Source organism: Calliphora vicina, chromosome 3 (assembly GCF_958450345.1).
Source record: "Calliphora vicina chromosome 3, idCalVici1.1, whole genome shotgun sequence".
Classification (NCBI taxonomy): domain Eukaryota; kingdom Metazoa; phylum Arthropoda; class Insecta; order Diptera; family Calliphoridae; genus Calliphora; species Calliphora vicina.
This window is the reverse complement of record NC_088782.1, coordinates 110768448-110792341: the sequence shown is the minus strand read 5'-3', so window position 1 is coordinate 110792341 and position 23894 is coordinate 110768448. Positions and strand designations below refer to the sequence as shown.

At 29.4% G+C, this 23894-nt stretch overlaps 1 protein-coding gene across 1 annotated transcript in view; it reads left to right on the top strand.

The window, feature by feature from the left end:
- Positions 1 to 4972: 4972 nt before the first annotated feature.
- Indy (I'm not dead yet) overlaps positions 4973 to 23894 on the top strand; it is a 37995-nt gene continuing 19073 nt past the window's right edge. Inside the window, exon 1 of the mRNA XM_065503843.1 lies at positions 4973 to 5129. The gene's annotated coding sequence lies outside the window, so the exon portion shown is untranslated. The remainder of the gene's footprint in view (positions 5130 to 23894) is intronic.

Genomic DNA, 23894 nt, shown 5'->3' with positions numbered 1-23894 from the left:
CATGTAGCAAGTCTACCAATTAATACTTAACAATTGAACATGATAAAATGTTGATTTAATTCTGTTGTTTCCAATAATTCAGGGTGAAAGTTCTGGCAAAATGAAAGTCAATTGTTATATGATGGACAAATACGGGTGCATATTTATTTATTTAATAAAATTTGATGAATGTCTGGTGTGAGAAAACGAAAAACATAATCATAATAAAGGAAATTCTAAAAAATGCAGAGATTTATTTTTAATTGTTAAAATTAAAAGAAATGTTTTATTTTCTTCACTTCAATATTTTTCTTAAACGATTAAAGCTAAACTAAGACTATATACAGAGCCACGATTAAAGCTAAACTAAGACTATATACAAAGCCACGATTAAAGCTAAACTAAGACTATATACAGAGCCACGATTAAAGCTAAACTAAGCCACGATTAACGCTTAACTAACTCTATATAGAACCACGATTAACGACTATAAAAAGAGCCACGATTAAAGCTAAACTCGATTAAAGTCAACTTTGTTACTATTTTTATTGCAGGGGCTGTTTCAAAGAACTTCCTTGAATATTTTACTATTAAATTGCCATATTTTTTCAAAATTTGCTTCACTTTTTTAATAAAAACATTTTAACTCTACTTTTTATATTGTCTTCATGATAAAAGTCTTTATAGAAATATTGTTTAACTTAATTAATTCCAACTTTTTTTTTTTTGTCTCCCATAATTCCAAACTCCGAACATTGACCTGCTGAACTGCATTGAAAACAAAACATAAATACAATATTTTAAAATACATTGTCACTCGGTAGAGACATTGACTTTGAAAAAGTCATTTTTTTTTTGTTTTGTACTTTTAAGAAGCCCCCCAAAATTTTACTTTTAGTGTTGTTTTATATAAATGATCCGTAAACAATTTAAACAGAAAAACTTATCGAAAAGAAAATAAAATAAAACAAGTTTATTTAGTTTTTTTTTGGTTTCTTCTATAGTATCTTGTGGTTATTTCATTTCGAAACTGCATCTACAAAATTGATGTCATGTATTCATGAGCACGACACGTCGTATTTTGAAAATACTCTTAAATCTAAACAAAAGTGTTTGTGTTATGAAGTTAATTTGGGTTACAAATATTCTGTAAAAAATGTATGTAAATGAACAACAAAAGTAATGGAACCAGACTTGAGTTATTTTCAAATTCTTAAATCCTGGTATTTATTTAATGTACAGCCAGCAACTACATGTTTGATTATCTTGTGTCACGCACACGTGACTGTCATTTGATAAGGTTTGCAAAGGGGCTGTTTAGTTGAATGAAGTAAAAGTGTGTCTAAGCTGGTTTTCAGAGGGTAATGAAGTGTAGCATGGAGCCGGTACCTCCTTGATATCATACACAATTTGTAAAGAAACCTAATTCGTGTTAGTAGTAAACAGTTTCATATATCAAATGTTATGATGCTAATTTGATATCATGTTTCAAATTTGTTTGATGCCAATGTTTAGTGCTATAATGAAAATTATATCTAACACTTGTTGCAAAATTTATTTTCAAAAGCAACACATAGTTAATGCATTGTCTTTAACTCTAGATACTCTTATGACTATATAAAGAGCCACGATTAAAACTAAACTAAGACTAGCTTTTATCGAGGCTTATATAGTCTTAGTTTAGCTTTAATCTTGGCTTTTTGTATAGTCTTTGTTTAGCTTTAATCGTGGCTCTTAATTTAGCTTCAACCGTAGCTCTTTATATAGTCTTAGTTTGGCATTAATCGTGGCTCTTTGTATAGTCTTAGTTTAGCTTTAATCGTGGCTCTTTATATAGTCTTAGATTAGCTTTATTCATAGTTCTTTATATAGTCTTAGTTTAGCTTTAATCGTGGCTCTTTATATAGTCTTAGTTTAGCTTTAATCGTGGCTCTTTGTATAGTCTTAGATTAGCTTTATTCGTAGTTCTTTATATAGTCTTAGTTTAGCTTTAATCGTGGCTCTTAATTTAGCTTTAACCGTAGCTCTTTATATAGTCTTAGTTTAGCTTTAATCGTGGCTCTTTATATAGTCTTAGTTTAGCTTTAATCGTGGCTCTTTATATAGTCTTAGTTTAGCTTTATTCATAGTTCTTTTTATAGTCTTAGTTTAGCTTTAATCTTGGCTTTTTGTATAGTCTTTGTTTAGCTTTAATCGTGGCTCTTAATTTAGCTTCAACCGTAGCTCTTTATATAGTCTTAGTTTGGCATTAATCGTGGCTCTTTGTATAGTCTTAGTTTAGCTTTAATCGTGGCTCTTTATATAGTCTTAGATTAGCTTTATTCATAGTTCTTTATATAGTCTTAGTTTAGCTTTAATCGTGGCTCATTACATAGTCTTAGTTTAGGTTTAATCGTGGCTCTTAATTTAGCTTTAACCGTAGCTCTTTATATAGTCTTAGTTTGGCATTAATCGTGGCTCTTTGTATAGTCTTAGTTTAGCTTTAATCGTGGCTCTTTATATAGTCTTAGATTAGCTTTATTCATAGTTCTTTATATAGTCTTAGATTAGCTTTATTCATAGTTCTTTATATAGTCTTAGTTTAGCTTTAATCGTGGCTCTTTATATAGTCTTAGTTTAGCTTTAATCGTGGCTCATTATATAGTCTTAGTTTAGCTTTAATAGTGGCTCTTTATATAGTCTTAGTTTAGCTTTAATCGTGGCTCATTATATAGTCTTAGTTTAGGTTTAATCGTGGCTCTTAATTTAGCTTAAACCGTAGCTCTTTATATAGTCTTAGTTTGGCATTAATCGTGGCTCTTTGTATAGTCTTAGTTTAGCTTTAATCGTGGCTCTTTATATAGTCTTAGATTAGCTTTATTCATAGTTCTTTATATAGTCTTAGATTAGCTTTATTCATAGTTCTTTATATAGTCTTAGTTTAGCTTTAATCGTGGCTCTTTATATAGTCTTAGTTTAGCTTTAATCGTGGCTCATTATATAGTCTTAGTTTAGCTTTAATAGTGGCTCTTTATATAGTCTTAGTTTAGCTTTAATCGTGGCTCATTATATAGTCTTAGTTTAGCTTTAATAGTGGCTCTTTATATAGTCTTAGTTTAGCTTTAATCGTGGCTCATTATATAGTCTTAGTTTAGGTTTAATCGTGGCTCTTAATTTAGCTTAAACCGTAGCTCTTTATATAGTCTTAGTTTGGCATTAATCGTGGCTCTTTGTATAGTCTTAGTTTAGCTTTAATCGTGGCTCTTTATATAGTCTTAGATTAGCTTTATTCATAGTTCTTTATATAGTCTTAGTTTAGCTTTAATCGTGGCTCTTAATTTAGCTTTAACCGTAACTCTTTATATAGTCTTAGTTTAGCTTTAATCGTGGCTCTTTATGTAGTCTTAGTTTAGCTTTAATCGTGGCTCTTTGTATAGTCTTAGTTTAGCTTTAATCGTTGCTCTTTATATAGTCTTAGATTAGCTTTATTCATAGTTCTTTATATAGTCTTAGTTTAGCTTTAATCGTGGCTCATTATATAGTCTTAGTTTAGGTTTAATCGTGGTTCTTAATTTAGCTTTAACCGTAGCTCTTTATATAGTCTTAGTTTGGCATTAATCGTGGCTCTTTGTATAGTCTTAGTTTAGCTTTAATCGTTGCTCTTTATATAGTCTTAGTTTAGCTTTAATCGTGGCTCTTTATATAGTCTTAGTTTAGCTTTAATCGTGGCTCATTATATAGTCTTAGTTTAGCTTTAATCGTGGCTCATTATATAGTCTTAGTTTAGGTTTAATCGTGGTTCTTAATTTAGCTTTAACCGTAGCTCTTTATATAGTCTTAGTTTGGCATTAATCGTGGCTCTTTGTATAGTCTTAGTTTAGCTTTAATCGTTGCTCTTTATATAGTCTTAGATTAGCTTTATTCATAGTTCTTTATATAGTCTTAGTTTAGCTTTAATCGTGGCTCTTTATATAGTCTTAGTTTAGCTTTAATCGTGGTTCTTAATTTAGCTTTAACCGTAGCTCTTTATATAGTCTTAGTTTGGCATTAATCGTGGCTCTTTATATAGTCTTAGTTTAGCTTTAATCGTGGCTCTTTATATAGCCTTAGTTTAGCTTTAATCATAGGTCTTTATATAGACTTGGTTTAGCTTCTATTATATTTTTAAAATATTTGAAGAATTGAAATGTTTGTCATTGAAAATTGATTTAAAAAACGTATCTTTTTGTCAAATATGTTTAAAGATTTGATTAAATTGCTCAAAATCATTGATCTCACTATTAATTTTTGGCAATTTGTTAAGTAACAATATGACTAGCATTGCATTTTCACTGTAATACTGTGTAATTATTATTAACACTTTTCAATATTTAATTTTATTTTAACTTGCTGTCAGATTCTCTAAATTTTAGCCAAACTTTTTTTTAAACAATTTCTAACAAACGTGTATTATTTGTTGCATTAAAACAAATAATTTTAATCAACTTGTGTAGCCAAGAAAATAATTGTTTAATTAAGTTATAGAATTAAGGGCTTGTTTGTGCATGATAATGCCAACCACACCCCTTCATAACAGACGTCACTGCCTTAAGCCATTAAATTTTGTATCTTTAACACCTACAAACTGTTATACGAAAGCTTTAACACAAATATATTTTAATTAAACAGCAAATTGTTGCTTAAATTTGGACAAATTATTAATACTTTTTAAATTAAACACAAAAATCTAACAAATCGGACACAATAAAACATGCAGTTTAAGATAAACAACAACAAAAAGCAACTGGGTTGCCGTTAGTTTATTATTATAACAAAATGAATTGCTTGCTGCTTCTCTCTCTCTCGTTAATTTCAATGTAAACAAAATTACTCTTGCTCTTTGCGTGTTATCTTGGTAAATACAACAACAATGCTAAATGAACAAACGAGTAAATATGCAGGAATGAACGAGTGAACGGCGAAATAAACGATTGATTTTGTTTTAACAACTAAAATACATGACAATTCAAAATTATTAAGTTAGTCGCGCACAACGGACCGAACAAAATAAACGTCTGCTTTTGTTTATTTTCTAACGTTATTCCTTATACATTAGTTTGATATTAGGGTTCTCCAAACGAGGAGGATCTTAGCGATTTTGTTTTTCTATTGTAAATTATAAATAAAACAAAGTGAGTGAATGAAACAAAAATACAAAATAATACATATAAATAAAACGCACGCACGTAAAATGTGACAAAATGAGAAAAATAAAAATAAAAACAAGTAAAATTTCTAATACCAAAAAATGTGATTTTGAAGTAAAGCGAAAAGAAAATTAAATTAATAATTTATAGCTAGTGTATGGAAGTAACCAAAATAATTCATTATTTAAGCCATATATTCTTTATTTTTATGATAAATTTAATAATTATAAAATGACGTGACATGTGTGTTGTAGACGCAATTGAGTTTTTTGGTGTTCATCTATTTTTGTGGGTGACTTTCTTCTACGAATCTTTTATCAACAGTTTTTTATTATTTGTAATAACAGAATTATTATTAAAAACAACAAATTAAGGAAAAATAGACTTTGTCTCTTTGGTTTATATCGGTTTTTTATGCAAATTGTTTTAAAAGAATCTTTTATTTATTCTTTGTTTAATTTTCGTACGTAAGTAGTAATCAATCATTCTTTAACAATTGGTTCAATTTCTTCAGTCTATAATACTGGTTAATTCTGAATAAAGTCCCCAATTTTGGAATCCTAATAAAATTTCAAGTATTTTTATTATCAATTTAATAGCAAAATCTTTCCTATCATTTTATTTAGTTTTTTTTATTGTTAAATTCTAAAATTTCAATAAATCCACATGACAACACACTTTTTCTTTTTTGAAAAAAAATAAAAAAAATAAAAATATTATTTCTCTTCTGCATAAATATTCAATACTCAACACTCTTCTTATGTGGTCACTAAAACAATGATAACAATTTAGTGATTTTGTGTTAAGAATTTAAACTAAAACAAGTAAAAACCCCCAAAAAATCTCTTGAATGCAGTTTTTTTGAAATTTTTAACAAACTAATTTAATTGAATTACATTGTTTAAGCAATACGATTAACAAAATATTTGCAGATTTATTATTTTAACTTAATTTTCCTTAGTTAACCTCTTTCCATGTTTGTTTACATGTTTTACTTTAAATTAGTTGACATCACTTTTTGAAATTAATGAATACTATACACGTTCATCCATCCATCCATCCATAAGTATCTGAAATCGTGTGTATATACATATGTATAAATACCTATATAACACAAAAACAATAATCAAAACAACAACAAAAAAAGTGTTTAATATTTGTAGTTCTTTACTTTCTTAATTCTCTTTATATTTTTTTTATATTCGTATCTTATTCTTCTGGTACCACACAATCGCCAGCCATTATTCTATACAGTTGTTGTTGTTTTTGTTATTCTTCTTATTTATAAATTCTACTTTGTTTACCGCCTTTTTATTTATATTCATTCATTCTGACGTTTACTGCAGTGTTTAACATTTCTTTTCTGCGTTATTTGTACTTACCACTCTAACGCACACACACCTCAGCACACCCCACGTTTTTCTATACATACAGTACTGTGCACAACATTAGCAACAAGAGTTAGGTAAACATTACGTACATATCAACATTTTCTAGGATACTTTATACATCCCATGTAATCTAGCGTGAAGACAATTGCCACATAAGTGCCTCTAAGTAATCTAGGGAGTAGTGACTTTAAATTTTTATTTTGTACTGCATTTTTTTTGTGAATAATTCCTACAAATTGGTTTTATAAAAATTGTGTTGATATTAGGGACCCTAAATTCGGGTTAAAAAATATTTTTTCAACAGACACACGGACATGGCTTAATCGATTCCGCTATCTATAAGGATCCAGAATATATATACTTTTTAGGGACGGAAAATTATATTGTGAAAATTACAAACGGAATGATAAACTTATATATACCCTTCTCACGAAGGTGAACGATATAAAAACGATCTCAACTCCGCAGTTAACAGTTATTTTTCAATGATAAAATAAAAGACAACAACTTTCTATAATGTTTGTTAACTCAAAATTGCCGTTCTTCTCAAATTTATTTAGACATTAAATTAATGCGACCAAAAACGAAATGAATGAACGGATTTTTCACAATCTTGTGGGATGTTCTATTTAAGAGCTTCAAAAATCTGTGACTTGCTTTCATAGACACATTACTTCGAAAAACCCGAAATGTAAATTATCCGTTTGAGAACTTCTTGCGATAAGTGTTCTCACATTGAACCCTTACAAAGAACTCAAAGCAAGAAGCCTGGAAGCTGTCAAATTGGATGATCTTCGCAGGCACTGCAACATGCCAAACTAATACTTTTGGCTATTTGACAACATCTACTGCTGCACGAGATTGGTTTGCTGTTAAATAGCGTTGGAATCAATTCATAAAAGAACTCGAAAGTATACGAATTTATTATATGAAAAACATTAGAAAATGTTTCTAAAATTTAAAACGTTTCATTTAAAAATATTATCCTTTTATTTTAAACCATTATTCTTAAATTTTCCACAATTACACTTAACTTGAATATGGTATCATTATCAACTCACTGTCACTTTCATTGTTAAAGGACCCCTTGACGTTTATTAACAATCTCAGTATGACAACCCTGCTGTTCGAAAACAAGTTGGATGTGACGATGTTGTTGCCATTTATTGTTTATATTTATTTGTTTACTCTGCTGGCTTAACAGTGGGTAATATACATTACCAATCCGCAGTTAACAGTTATTTTTCAATGAAAAAATAAAAGGAGTGTATAAACCAATATACAATTGTCGTTCGGCGTCAAGGTCGGCTTCCTCCAAACACTTTCTAGGAAGTGTTCGGAACCTCCCAGAGGAAGTGTTCGGGGAACTTCTGTCGAGGTCGATAAGGCCGTCATCGAAGTCGATAAGCTCGTCATGAAGATCGATCAAATCGTGTTTAATGTGGCCTGATCGAACTTCGACAGTTGGTCTTTAGGTTCATTATATATTTGAAGATATACTGAATAGACTATATAATTTTTCATTAAAATTGAGAAAATTCCAAATGAAATTGAGAATATTTATAATTTATATTTATGTTTCTCAATTTGAAAAAAATTCTCAATTTCATTTAGATTTTTTTCAATTTCAAATGGAAATTCTCAATTTCATTTGTAATTTTCTCAATTTCATATTGAAATCCTCAATTTCAATTGGAATTTTCTCAATTTAAAATGGAAATTCTCAATTTGATTTGGAATTTTCTCAATTTCATATTGAAATTCTCAATTTCAATTGGAATTTTCTCAATCTAAAATGGAAATGCTCAACTTTATTTAGAATTTTCTCAATTTAAAATGGAAATTCTCAATTTCAATTGAAATTTTCTCAATCTGAAATGGAAATTCTAAATTTCATTTGGAATTTTCTCAATATCATGTATAATGTTCTCAATTTCAATTAAAAATGGTGTAGTTTTACTAAATCGATAATGTTTAATTTCTTTTAAAGTTTATGTATTTTTTTAATACTTAATTATGTTCGCAATTAGATTTAGTTTTAGATTTATCCTAACTTTATTGCTAATATTCTGCACAGTACTGTATATGTGTTACATTTGTACGTTCATCGGCCTACGCTTTGTATTATTCATTCCCTTCCTTATTACGAGAGCGTTTTTCCCCTTACTGTTGTTATTATTTATTTAGGGTTGTCAGCTGTTGCGTTTATTTGGTAATAAAATTTGCGATCATTTCAATATTCATAATAAACAAGGAAAAGTAACCGCAATATTTTTGTTTTGGTTCCAAATAAATTAAAAATTATGGTTTTTATTGTGTTACAAAATTCTATATGTGGAGATGAAAAAATTTCGCTTGAGTTTAAACCAGTGATCGAGATAAGGAGAATATGGAACTGGAATTATAATAACATCAAATTTGATAAATAGTAGGAACTTTATTGAACACCCTAACCCCCTGTCTATACTTGTCAAATATTTATCATAACAATTAATGACGTTTGTTGTCAAGACAAAGTTGTCTGAGCAAAAGCGCTAACAATTTTATCATAACGAAGCAACAATGGGGACTATACCTGATAATATCTTATCTTGACAACCATTTTGATGTTTATCATGACAAAAATGTATCCGGTATAGACATAGGGTAAAGAGAAAACTCCAAAATATTAAATTGATTTCTCCAATGCTAAAAAGGATAGATGTTTGCGAAGACCACTGACCCCCATTTTCTCAATATCTGGTTATCGTTTTTCGTAACGATAAACCTCCAATTAACATTTTTTTTTGTATGAGAACTGTCAGTTTATCATCACGATAAAAAATAACCAGAGACTGAGAAAATTGGGATGAGAGTTGGAAATTATTTTTCGACTGTCGTTTCACATTATTTTTACTAAAACTTCAAATGCTTAACTTCAAACTCAGTATGATTTCGAATCCAAATCTTTGGATTTGATAAAAGTTTCCAATTAATTTTTAATGTTGGAGAATGTAAGGAAATTATTATAGGGCAAATCATAACATAATGGCAGCCAGTCGGAGATTGGGGCAATGAGGTAATGCAAGAATGATTCCCTTAATCGGGATCTTCAGACAATCTCTGAATGGGGTCGTGCGAATAGTGTCGCTTTCACCACTCGCAAGACTCGGTGTTGCATGTTGACACAACAACCAACGACAGACCCTGTCGCTTCATCTGTATTTATGGATGGTGTAAATATTGTGGAATCAGATTGTCTTGATGTTCCGGGCATGAAAGTACAATATAATGTCCGCTAGTCTAAACACATTTTCCAAGTGTCAAAAGAAGCTTTGAAGTGTCTTGGTTTTCTGAAACGACTCCATTTGATATTCTCACTATTTACACCACCTATATCCGACCGAAAATGGAATACAACTCCCATGTATGGGCCAGTGCTTCAAAGTCTACATTGGAGCTTCTCGACCACATTCAGGAGAGGGCGAAGGTGATTAGTGGTTACTGTAGGGTATCCAACTCTATTGATTCGCTGGAGCACAGATGTGGACTGCATGTCATTGTTCTATCGGTACTACAATGAAATGTGGGGAACTTGTTTCTGATATGCTCGTTTTTCGTGCAACACTCGACAGGGAAAATTCGTACTGTCCTTGTGTGGAATAAACTTCCCGCTGAAGTGTTTCTTGTCAATTTCAATATAGGAAAGTTCAATTCGAATGTCCCCAAACCCTACACCCTCTTTCCTCCCTTTTGTAACCTATTTTCCTAGTTCCAACACAAAGCTATGCATGAGTAGGGGTCATCGCCTGAGTGCTGGTCCAAGAAGAAAAAAAATGCCAAACCAAAACTGTATGGCAACTAATCCATTATTGATTTGATGGAAATATGGATCTCGGATTGCAATTATTGGTTGGCAAATCAAAACTATATGGCAGATAATCTATGATTTCACAATCTGGTGTTTACACAATTTTGAGACTCAGAGTATTAGAGAATATTTAGAGTTTTATTTACTATTCTGATAAAAAACTGCAAAAGATTAAAAATCAACAACTTTCTAAAATGTTTGAAAACCCAAAAATTTCCGTTCTTCTCAAATTTATTTAGAGATTAAATTAATGCGACCAAAAACGAATTGAATGTACGGATTTTTAACAATCCTGTGGGATGTTCTCTTAAAGAGCTTCAAAAATCTGTGACTTGCTTTCATAGACACATGACTTCGATAAACCCAAAATGTAAATTATTCGTTTGAGAACTTCGTGCGATAAGTGTCCTCACATTGAACACGGACAAAGAACTCAAAGCAAGAAGCCTGGAGCTGTCAAATTGAATGATCTCCGCAGGCACTGTAACATGACAATGTCTACTGCTGCACGAGATTGGTTTTGCATAGCGTTGGAATCAATTCATAAAAAGAACTCGAAAGTATACAAATTTATTATATGAAAAACGTTAGAAAATTTTTCTAAAATTTCAAAAGTTTCATTTAAAAATATTATCCTTTTATTTTAAACCATTATTCTTAAATTTTCCACAATTACACTTAACTTGAATATGGTATCATTATGAACTCACTGTCACTTTCATTGTTAAAGGACCCCTTGGCGTTTATTAACAATCTCAGTATGACAACCCTGCTGTTCGAAAACAAGTTGGATGTGACGATGTGGTTGCCATTTATTGTTTATATTTATTTGTTTACTTTGCTTGCTTAACAGTGGGTAATATACATTACCAATTTGCGTTGATTTATAAACCTTTGTATATATATTTACACTGACCTTGTAAAAGAATATAATAAAAACAAAGTACACAAACTTACAGAGATAAGGTGAAATAAAAAGAAAATTAAAAATCATTTTCTTTACTTTTTTAATAAAAAAGGGATTGTATTGATTTTTTTTTTTAATAGAAAGTAAACAAATTTGACAAGATTTCATTACTTTGCTTTGCTATATTTCTTGTAATATAATTTTCTTTTTAATTCATTTTATAATTCTTTATAAACCTCACAGACAATGCAACTCATAGCTAATTTAAATATTTATTTACTTATTTAGTTGTTGCTTTTTTTGCCATTTACCTTAAATGTATTTGTTTGACACTTTTCAATTTTTTTCTAATTCAACTTGAACTGTTGTCTACATTTCATTTAAATAGAGTAATTTAATGTCATCACATCAAAATAGCTAGACATCATCATGTATGAGTTTTAGTTGGGGTTGTCATTCAAATAAAAATTATTCGAATAATTGAGGGAAAAATATGTGAATTAATAACGTTTTTCAATTTAGTATGATATAAATTATTCGATCAATAATAGTCGAATATTCGAATAAATTTATTTTCAAGTTAAAATTTAACAAAAAAAATAGTTTATATAATCAATAATTTGGAGAATCTCATTAAAATAAGACCTATTGTTTATAATTAGTTTATTCCAAGTTGGCTAAATTCAACATTTTATTAGAAACTGCTTTCTACATTCTTTATTCAATCGACTTTGTGACTAGTAAAGACTTTGCATGTCAAAGACCTAATTCAGTTCTCAAAATCCTAATCACTCGAATAATAAATAAAATTATGAACATTTAATCGATTAAAATCAAACTCGACTAATTGACAACCCTAGTTGTAGTACATGACACTTGAATTGTATTAAACGACAAGCTAAATACTTGGAATAGTTTAAAGAATTCTGTGTTATTTTTTTTATTCACGCTAAGCGATAATAAAGAGACGTTGAATTTATATACTATTGTAGTAATTGTGTAAAAAAAAATAATTTAATAATAGTGATAAAAGTATAAAATTATTATGACTTGATAGTGCAATTAGTAAAATTGTAAATTTAAGAAAATTATAAAAAAAAATAGTTTAAATAAATTAACCTAATTAAAGTAAGAAATAAAAACAATATTTTCTCACGGTTTTTATTAAGTTATTAACACATATTACAATTAATTGTTATTTTATTGCAAAAAGATCTTCCCATAAACCTTAATTAAACCCAAAACACACAAAATTTAAAGAATTTTTTAACCTCTAAACATGGGTATTGTTAAATAATGAGTTATTAAAGAGTTAATACGAGCGAAAAGTATTTATCTATTTAAATAAGATAATTGGGTCATTATCCTTTATATAATGCCAATTTGGCCAGTCTTTAGTATAAAGACATTTGTCCAATTCACAATCAGAGTCGTAGTGTTGTATCGTTGTATGTCATAAATATTAAAAATATTATGTCTTTAGTATTAAATATTACATCTTAGCTAAGATTTCACATGACTTGTAGCAGCAGATGCCTAAGGAATAATCAATCCACATGCCAGCTTCCATATATATCAACAATACCATGTAAATTATCAAAATTGAACTTCCAAATCATGCGATGTGGAAATTCTAGCAGATTTAACGGTAAATTTTTTGCTTGGTCCACCGCCAATCCTGTTTTGTAGGAGAATAGATACAGCGATTTAAATTTGTAGAACTTTTTCTTTGTCAAAGACTAGCAAGTCCTTGGAAGAGGAAAGTAATTGCTAAATCAACTGTATTTTCCATTCAAATTACACCATAGCTAACTAAGATTTCACACGATTTGAAGCAGCAGAGGTCTTCAGAAAGAACAATCCTCATACCGGCTTCAGTCTAGCCCAACAATATGAGATATCCGACAAAATTGGAGGTTAAGCGTTTAACCCTTTTAGGGTCGGAGAGCTTTACTGTTTTCTGTGACAGCTGATTTCAATATATTCAGCGATTTAAATTTGTAGAACTTTTTCTTTATCAAAGACTAGCCACTCCTTGGAAGAGGATAGTGATTGCTAAATCAACTGTATTTTCCATTTAAATTACACCGTAGCCAAGATTTCACACGATTTGAAGCAGCAGAGGTCTTCAGAAAGAACAATCCTCACACCAGTTTCAGTTTAGTCCAATAATATGAGATATCCGACGAAATTGGAGGTTAAGCGTTTAACCATAGAATACTAATGTTATTTTATAAAGTGTATTTTTTTGGGCCGGAGAGCTTTAAATTGGCATCACTGTGACAGCTGATGTGACTGACAGTTCTCTGTTATTTTGAGGTTAGTTTGGTATGACAATTTATTCTGAATTGCACTGATGATGAGCAAATACGACACGGTGTTAAAATGTATCGTAAGTAAGGAATGGCTATAATTTTCTTCGACGGGTTTAACTGAATCACAGCTGATACAACTATTTTGTAGCGTAGTGTTGAGGATGATCCAAATATGTTAATTCCTCATCGTGCTCAACAATTAAATTTGTGTCCATTCACTTTTTGGAACATTTTGCTTAAGGATCTTGGTTTGAGTGCTTACAAGTTTCAACTCTTAGAGGAATTTAAGCCTCACGATCATCGTTCGCGCCGTATATTTGGTGAATGGGCCAATCATCATTCGTTGTCGCATTTGAAACGTGATAATCCTTAAGTCATTGTTGAAACACCAATACATACAGAAAAACTCACTGTTTGGTACGTTTTGGAATCATTGGTCCATATGTCATTCATATGATTTGGCGTCATTAGATTATTTTCTCAGGGGATATATAAAGTCCCAGGTCTATGCAGATAAACCATAATCGATCGAGCACTTCTAAGCGAATATTCGAATCGGTATTGCCGAAATACAGTAATACTTCTGTACTGATAAAACAGACTCGTTGTGATCTTTTCCCAATCGAATTATATCATATCCATTACTGGGGAAATGTAGTGCAAATGATAACCATTTAACTTGTTGTACAAGTAGTAATATAGCTAGTGTAAGGTTTCCAATTGGCACTTTTGAAACTGCTGGGTTGTTGTACATTAACTATTTCAACTAACAGATATTAATTGCCAACATTAAATTGGCCAGTATTAATGTATGTGTCTTTATTAACATTCCCTCTCTATTAAACGATTAGTATGGGTACTTACCCCTTTTTTAACACTTAATCAAGTGTCATCTTTGACGTTTAAATTTGATCATTTGTGTTAATTTCAGTTTGTGTTTTCTTTTTTTTTTGTATTTAAATCAGTGTGAATTATAACTTAAGTTATAAACTATCACGTGCTGTATATTTTCACCAAATAATATGATTGCAAAAATTAATAAAATAAATAAACAAAAAATCTAAAATGAATACTCTCACATGTCATCGATGATGAGAAAACATTAAAAGTGTTAATTGCTTTCGTTATGGACACCTTATAAAACACAATAACAATTTAAAATTCAAAATCAAATTCAATTCACTTAACTGTCATTATCATAGGAAATATTTGGTTATTTTACTGACAACATGCTAAATGTAATTGATATTTGTTTTAATATTCTTGGTATTTTCTTTTAAATACATTAACAAATTGCTATTTCTTTATAATATTTAATCTATATTTTTCTCATTAACAGTTATGTTCTTGCTAAATTGTTGCAATTAGTTGAAATTATTAGTTTTCATTTGTTCAACTCTTATCTCCTCCTTTTTTACCCACCTGCTAGTTGTAAGTTCTGTCCAAATTACCTAGTAAAATGTTGATATTTGAAATTTTATGATACTCATTAACATTTTCCAGCTACTTAATATTATTACTAAATAAAAACGCTTTATAAGATGCTTGTAATGTGTATTAGTTATTTTATTCCCAGAACAATTAATACCAAGTAATTGAATTATTTAATTAAATATTAATTGAGTTATTCTGACAAGTTGAGTATTTCTGACAAGTAAGTGAGAAGAGGATTATTTCGAAGATAGTGAAAATAGGACGAGTGTTATTGCTAGAGAACTTTGTGAAGTGAATAAAATTAATTTAACTAGATTATCTTGTTAAGAACTTGTTCTGAATGTTTTATCATTAATCACCGCTATGAATACTATGGGTTGGCAATGACCTCGAATATACAGAAAATTTGTTTAAAAGAATATTTTCAGATTGCATCGTATATACTTAAGCCTGTCTTAAAATATAATTGAAATATACTTTACTTAAGCATAACATCAATATTGCCACATTCCTTTCATTGTAGCATAGATTTTCATTCGATATTCTCTCAAAAATGTTGGAAGAAATGTTCTTAAGTTTCCAATTTGATCATTGTTGAGGAACATTCTTTCATTGCTTTGAAATTTTAGTGACGATTTCCAATTTCGTCGGACATCTCCTATTGTTGGGCTAGACTGAAGCTGGTATGAGGAGTCTTCTTTCTTAAGGCCTCTCCTGCTTCAAATCTTGTGAAATCTTAGCTACGGTGTAATTTTAATGGAAAATACTGATGATGTTGCAATTGCTATCCTTTTCCAAGGAGTGACTAGTCTTTGACAATGAAAAAGTTTCACATATTTAAATCGCTGGATCTATTCTCCTTCAAAGCATGAGTGGCCGGACAAATCAAGAAAGCGGTTGGAAATCGCATGATTTGGAAGTTCAATTTTGATCATCTAAATGGTATTGTTGGGATATATTGAAGCTGGCATGCGGATTGATTATTCTTAAGGCATCTGCAGCTACAAATCATGTGAAATCTTAGTTACGATGTAATCTTTAATACTAAAGATAGTATTTTTATACCCTACACCACCATAGTGGGGAGGGTTAGTGCAAAAATATTGTCCCAACACCACCATAGTTTGGAGGGTTAGTGCTGTTGTTTGTAACGTGCAAAAATATTGTCCCAACACCCACTTTAAAATATACCAATCGGCTCAGGATCGCTTTCCGTCCATGTAAACCTTAGTATAAAGACTAGAGTCTTTATACTAAAGACTAGAGTCTTTATACTAAAGACTAGAGTCTTTATACTAAAGACTAGAGTCTTTATACTAAAGACTAGAGTCTTTATACTAAAGACTAGAGTCTTTATACTAAAGACTAGAGTCTTTATACTAAAGACTAGAGTCTTTATACTAAAGACTAGAGTCTTTATACTAAAGACTAGAGTCTTTATACTAAAGACTAGAGTCTTTATACTAAAGACTAGAGTCTTTATACTAAAGACTAGAGTCTTTATACTAAAGACTAGAGTCTTTATACTAAAGACTAGAGTCTTTATACTAAAGACTAGAGTCTTTATACTAAAGACTAGAGTCTTTATACTAAAGACTAGAGTCTTTATACTAAAGACTAGAGTCTTTATACTAAAGACTAGAGTCTTTATACTAAAGACTAGAGTCTTTATACTAAAGACTAGAGTCTTTATACTAAAGACTAGAGTCTTTATACTAAAGACTAGAGTCTTTATACTAAAGACTAGAGTCTTTATACTAAAGACTAGAGTCTTTATACTAAAGACTAGAGTCTTTATACTAAAGACTAGAGTCTTTATACTAAAGACTAGAGTCTTTATACTAAAGACTAGAGTCTTTATACTAAAGACTAGAGTCTTTATACTAAAGACTAGAGTCTTTATACTAAAGACTAGAGTCTTTATACTAAAGACTAGAGTCTTTATACTAAAGACAGTGTCTTTATACTAATTAAACATCAATTGGCATTATTTATTTTTGATAACAGTTTAATTGACAGAAATCATTTATTTTTAAATTAAATTTTAAAAAATACTCCTCTTTAACAAATTTTTTTAAATTCTTGTTCTTATCCAATGAATATTTATCAATCTCCAAAATCATATTATTCTTTACATTATTACTCAATTATTTTAAAACATTTTTCAATTATTCAAAAAAATTCCTATAACAAATAAAAACACGTTTTTTTTTAGTCCATATATAAATAAAAACATTTCGCGCACACGATTAGCATGTTAATAAAATACACAAACATTCCTAATTATTCGGCTAGTAGTTTTCCTTTTAATTAAATAATAAATTTTCCATAAAATTATGCAAAAAATGTCTTTAATACTGAATTACAGGGCAAGGACTGTGAACATCCCTGCGTTTGGCTAAGAAAAAACCAACAACTAAAAGAAGAACCAAAAGCAAAACAAATTAATTACAAAGTAAAAAACAATAACAAAGTTAAACCATAACAATGAATAACAACAATTAATGGTACTTTTGCTCTCGGCAACAATAACAATAACAACATTGACATTTCTTTCGGTTTTATTTTGAAGTATGTATGTAAATATGTAGGTGTTTATGTGTTGTATTTACTCTTATCAATATTTACTAATAGCTACATTTTTTTACAAATATTTCAAATAAAAATATTAATAATCAACATTTTTCCATTAACTTAATAGTTTTTTATGATGTTATGGAAAAAAGAACAATTCTTTTTAAATAAAAACAAGATTGCATCTCAGTGTTTTGCTTATAAGTACCTCTCTCCAATTCACCGTAAACAAAATGAAAGGGGGTGAGAATAATCTCTCTCCTGTTAAAATTTATACTGTAATTGTAACAACAATGTTGCCAATTGTAATTAACCGAGTAAAATTTAGACTATTTTTTTGCTTTTACATTGATTTTCAATATTTAAAATTAAATTTTAAACTTAATGTTAACTTTTAATTACATATTACTGTAAATTAATACATATGTTTATAAATATTACGTTTTACTTGTTAAACTTACTAAAAATATAAACAATATAACCCTGAAACTGAACAAAAACGCAATTTTGTTGTAGTTTGCTCGTGTTCAATCACCCCTCAACAGTCCCACCAAAAAATTTCATTGTCACAACAACGGTAAAAATATTATTAAAGTGATATTGCTGGGGTAAAAAAAAATTAATAAAGCTAAATGATATTTTTCTTTTGGGTTAAACAGTAGGGAGAATTTAAGTAAAAGCACTAGGTTTGATTAAAATGAAATTGAAAATAATATGACAAATTCAAAATAATAGTAAATTTGTGGGCATCATGAGAAGGTCCAGTTTTAAGTCCCATATGGTTGTTACATGAAAGCTCAAAATAAATATCATACTTGTATTGAATAAATTTATTTATTACATTAAAATGATGCTATTAGAGCTGGAAATGTTGAAAACATTTAAAGTATTGAACATTTAACAAATCAAAAAAATTAATTATGGAAATCTTTATAGTTTATATTAGTTGTCTGTCATAAAATATGTTACTAAGGCTTAAAGGATAATCAATGTTAAAGGGTAATCAATGTTTAAATGTATTTTTTTCATACAAAAAAAACCTTTAAACATTGATTAAGCTTAACTATGTTTAAAATTTTGATAAGTTACTCGGCCTAAGGATTTGAAATATATTAAAAAATTTTAATATATAAAATTAAAGGACTATTAATTCCATTTAGCTTTGACCTGAGAGAGCATTTATCAATAGAAATCTTATTTATTGTAGTTTAATATTAACATCTCTCGCCCTTAATCATATTTCTTTCAGTGTACATTACTAATTGTCAGCGTAAACATTGTATTATATACAACAAATACATGTTGTTTATATGGAATATACACACAATACACGGCAGCAAAAATCAGAGCCAATGTCAAGATAATATAGTGAACGCTTTTGTTATTTTTTTCACTTTTTTTCTTTATATGTTTTAAGTATAAATTACCTAATCGTATGATTTTAAATTAGATAATTTTATTATATAAAACAAAAAATATGCTTAAACTATAAACAAGAGAAAAATGAAATGAAACAAACAAAAAAAGAAATTGAAAAATTCAATTTCCATAAATTATACACGAGTGTACAATATAGACAGTAGCAGCTAAAGGTTAGTAGTTTAAGGGGTTATATTTAGAATACAAGAGAAAGCTAAAGTGGTTATCTGAACCTTAAATGTATTACAAACAAATGTATTCATATGTATATTTATTAGATACCTAGTAAAGACTAATCCATGTGGAATTTCTTACTAATAAAATTAATAATAAGACTAGAAAAGCCATACTTTTCATTAATGATTAATGCAAGCAGAAAAATTAATTTAAAATAATTAAAAAAGCATACATTTCTTCCATGATAATACCGATTTGCTCATATCCTTCCAATAATCTTTTCAACCTTCAACTTTTCTAATAATAAACAAGAGAGCTATATTATTTTTAAATTAAAATTAAAAAAAAAGATTTTTGTTTTTAAATATTTTTTTTTTGGTGAAAAAAAAAATTCAGGTTAAAAATTATTTTTCCGATTTTGACCCATTGTAGGTCCAACTTACTATGGTCATATATACGTCGTTGCAAAGGTCTTTGAAATATCTATCATTAGATATCCATATTGTCTATATTATTGACTTAGTAATCCAGATATAGGTCAAAAATAGATCAAAAATCGAGGCTGTCCTGGTTTTTTCCTCATATCTCAGCCATTTGAGGACCGATTTTGCTGATTTTAAATAGCAAACTTCTCGAAAGAATGCCTGACAGAATTATTGAAGATTTGCATCCCGAAGATATCTGGGGTCTTCAGAAAATTGATTTCAACAGACAGACAGACAGACGGACATGGCTTAATCGACTCCGCTATCTATAAGGATCCAGAATATAAATACTTTATAGGGTCGAACAATTATATTGTTGAAATTACAAACGGAATGACAAACCTTTCTCACGAAGATGAAGGGCGTTAAAAAAAGCATTTTTGGCATCACTGATTAACGTCAAAATGGTTGGCAATGCAAATGGTTGGCAGTGATGCCCCTAGGGTTTCTAATTTCCCGGACTTTTTCCATTCCCGGGAAATAGTAAAAAATCAGCTCATTCCCGGAAATTTTTTAATACTAAATTAAGCCAATTATGAATAAAAATTTCCCGGAAGTTTTTTCCCATTTTTCCTATTCAAATTCAATGGGAAAAAACTCCCGGGGATTTTTTTATTCTTAATTGGGCTGTATTTTTATAAAAATATTAAAAAGGTACGACTAAGTAAATCTGGAAAAAATCGTAATTCCTTTTTGTTTCTAACAGATCTATACAGAATACCTGAAATATTCCCACAAAAATTTCCTTGAAATTTTAAAGGAAATATTACCGGGAATTGCCGGTTTAAATATGTATGTATGTATTTATTTTGCCTTTTAAATAAACAATTAACTGGCGATCATTCCAGTTTTCTTTATTTGAATACAAACTATTTAATTTTCATTGTTTTTTTCACAAAAAATTTCAAGTTAATTGCTATTTTTAAGTACAAATGCATTATCACTTTGATTGACTTGGGTAACATTTCGATGAAATATCAGGTCATACAATCTATTTCTTCCACCAACTGATAAGAACGGGTATTTTTTTTAATAAATATTTCATATAAATTTAAAATAAATGGTTTCAATTTCCTGCTTTACGCATTTGATGTAAACTTTTGTACAAAACTTTAAAATAATAACAATAATTTGATTTTTTTTTCTGGAGATTCTTCGTCATAGATAATTTTAAGATAAAATTTTATAGTTTTTTAACAAAATAATTAACAACTATGGGTTGTATGACTTTTCAAATTTTTAGCTTTTACTTGAAACATTTATACAACACTAGTTGGCCGCCCCGGCTTCGCCCGGTAGCTATTTACTAATATCAGTTCTTCAAGTTTCTCCAACCCACATACACCTACCTGCCTGTTCTTATTTATTTGCAAATAAAATATCTAAATTTGTACTGCATACTTTAGGGAGCTTTTTGATTACTGTTGACTAGACTCAAAAATAAGAAAATTTCCGAATTTTACCCGGAATTTTTGATTTTTTTTTCTTTACAAACCATCTCCTTAAAATTTTTAATCGAATAAAAAAAACAGCCAAATCGCCACAGCCGTTCTCATTATGTGATGATATTACATACATGGACCATTTAATTATACCCTACACCACCGTAGTGGGGAGGGTATTATGCGTTTGTGCAGATGTTTGTAACGCCCAAAAATATTAGTCTAACACCCACCTGGTTGGCTGGCTGTCCATGTAAACCTTGTGCGCAGAGTACAGGTCGCAATTTTGAAGATATTTCGATCAAATTTGGTACATATTACTTTTTCGGCCCAAGGACCAAGCCTATTGAAACTGGCTGAAATCGGTCCATTATTTCACCTAGCCCCCATACAAATGTCCTCCCGAAATTGGACTTTATCGGTCATAAATGTTTAATTTATATATGTATCTACACAAATTCCGCTCCAAATAAGTTTTATATACACAAAATTCATGTCACCAAATTTTGTTACGATCGGTCCATAATTAGTCATAGCTCCCATATAGACCCGCTTCCGAAAATCACTTTAACGTGCTTAAATCACTTAAAAATTTTGGTATACACACAAAATTCAACATAAATAACTTTCATATAGACATAAATCACACGACCTAATTTTATGGTGATCGGTCCATAATTGATCATAGCTCCCATATAAGGCCCCTCCGAAAAATCACTCAAAAATATAAATTATTGATATTTTAAAAGAAAAATATTTTTACTCATTTACTTGGTGTAGGGTATTATATGGTCGGGTTTGACCGACCATACTTTCTTACTTGTTTTTATATATATAGATAAATCAGACGCGTATCCAGGTCAACCATTTGGGCCGCATATTCTGGGTGTTTTTCGGCCAATTCTCGCTTCAAACGAATCAGTTGTATTCTGTACAGTTTCCCTGTTATGATCTGGCCAGATTTCCACAGCTCATAATAGATAGGACCCTTTTGCTTCCACCAAATAAAGAGCATTATCTTAGCGCCATGGATATTTTACTTTGGTGTCGATTCGGCTGGTTGGCCGGGCTTCACATACGATCTCCTACGCTTCGGTTTAACGTAATGGAACCATGTTTCATCGCAAGTAATGATTCGGTGCAGAAATGATTTTCAAGGTCTCTCAGCTTCAATTGGTATAGTATAGTAGGGTTTTTGATGAATCCTGCTGCTTGCAAACGTTTTGAAATTGATGCTGGAGTAGCTCCCAATGATTTTGCAAGCTCTTGTTGAGTTTGACAACAATTTTCAAAGAGTAATGCCTCCAATTCTTGGTCTTCAATTTTTTTTGGCTGGCCTGGGAAATATTTCTCAACCGCAGAAAATCCGACAGTATTTTCTCTGGAAATGGTGTGTTAAAATAAATATTTATAGATTTTATACAATATATAAAAAATAACCTATTTTTCCATAATAATCTAGGGGCTATTATCAGTAATCAAGCACATGCTCAAAGTTCTGCAGCAAATTTAAAATATTAAAATTATCTAGAAATTTAAACGTGTTGGTGTATTAAAAAAGAAATAATTTTTAATTACTTAAAACAAAAATCAACCAATATAATTTAGGTGATAACAATGGCCAGTAAAAAAAACTACTGAATTTCAATCTCAACAGTTCTGTGTTGGAATTAAAATTTTTGCTTCTTTTGTTTAAGTGTAATAGCGAAAAACGCCTAAATTTTTAGCGTTTTTATCTCTATATTTAAAGAAAATAAAGCATAGCATTTGAAATCAATTTATAACTTTCAATTTAGTTTATAATTTATTTCAAATTTTTTTTAAACAAAATTAAATTCACTTCAAATTCTTGCGTGTTTAAAATAGAACTCTGCTAGTTTTTTTTATTTAATATAAATCATGAATTAATCATAGACTTATTCTACAATGCCGGTGTTCTGTGTTTTATTTCCTAAACACACTTGTTTCGAATGCAAATAATTATTGTTTTTTTTCGTATTTTGTATAAACTTGTATTAGTATCTTGAAATATTAAACAATAATCTATTCACTCCTACTTAACTCTGTCAAATAACCACTTATTTTATTGAATAATAACAAAAACAAAATATATATATAAATTTCATCAATAATAATAATAATACTACGTACGAGATGTACCAATAAATTGCACACATGTTGTTTATTATCAGTAACACTGGCTGACGATTAAGTACTACTGGTTGGCAATTAAAAAATAAATATTTCAATACAAAAATTAATAAATACTGGCACAAGTATGCAAGTATTTGAATCAATACTCGGCACATTTTTTCTTTTTATTAGCTTCATTTGCATAAATATTTGCTGCAAATCAATTGAATATTTTGAAATTAAAATCACCGCGATTGTCATAATTAATGCCAGGGGTTGATTATACATATGTCAAAAGCAACTAGTTTAACACGATTTTTTTTTAAAGTAGCCATTACATTTTTTTTAATAATATTAAAAACAATTGTAATCAATTCCTTTTTCTAATTTTCTAAAATGCAGTGAATTGAAAATTGTTTTAATTTATAGATTTTAAAAAAGTACTTTAAAAAAGGTACCTTGAAAGTACTTTTCAAGTATTCTAGTTTAAATTTCTAAATTTTTGAGGCAATTTTGTATGATTTCTTAACAGTTTTGATTAAATCTCATAAAATAATTTGTTTCTAATGTTCTGGGAGCCCACAATAATGCCAACTATTTTCAAATGTTTATTAACCCCCCGT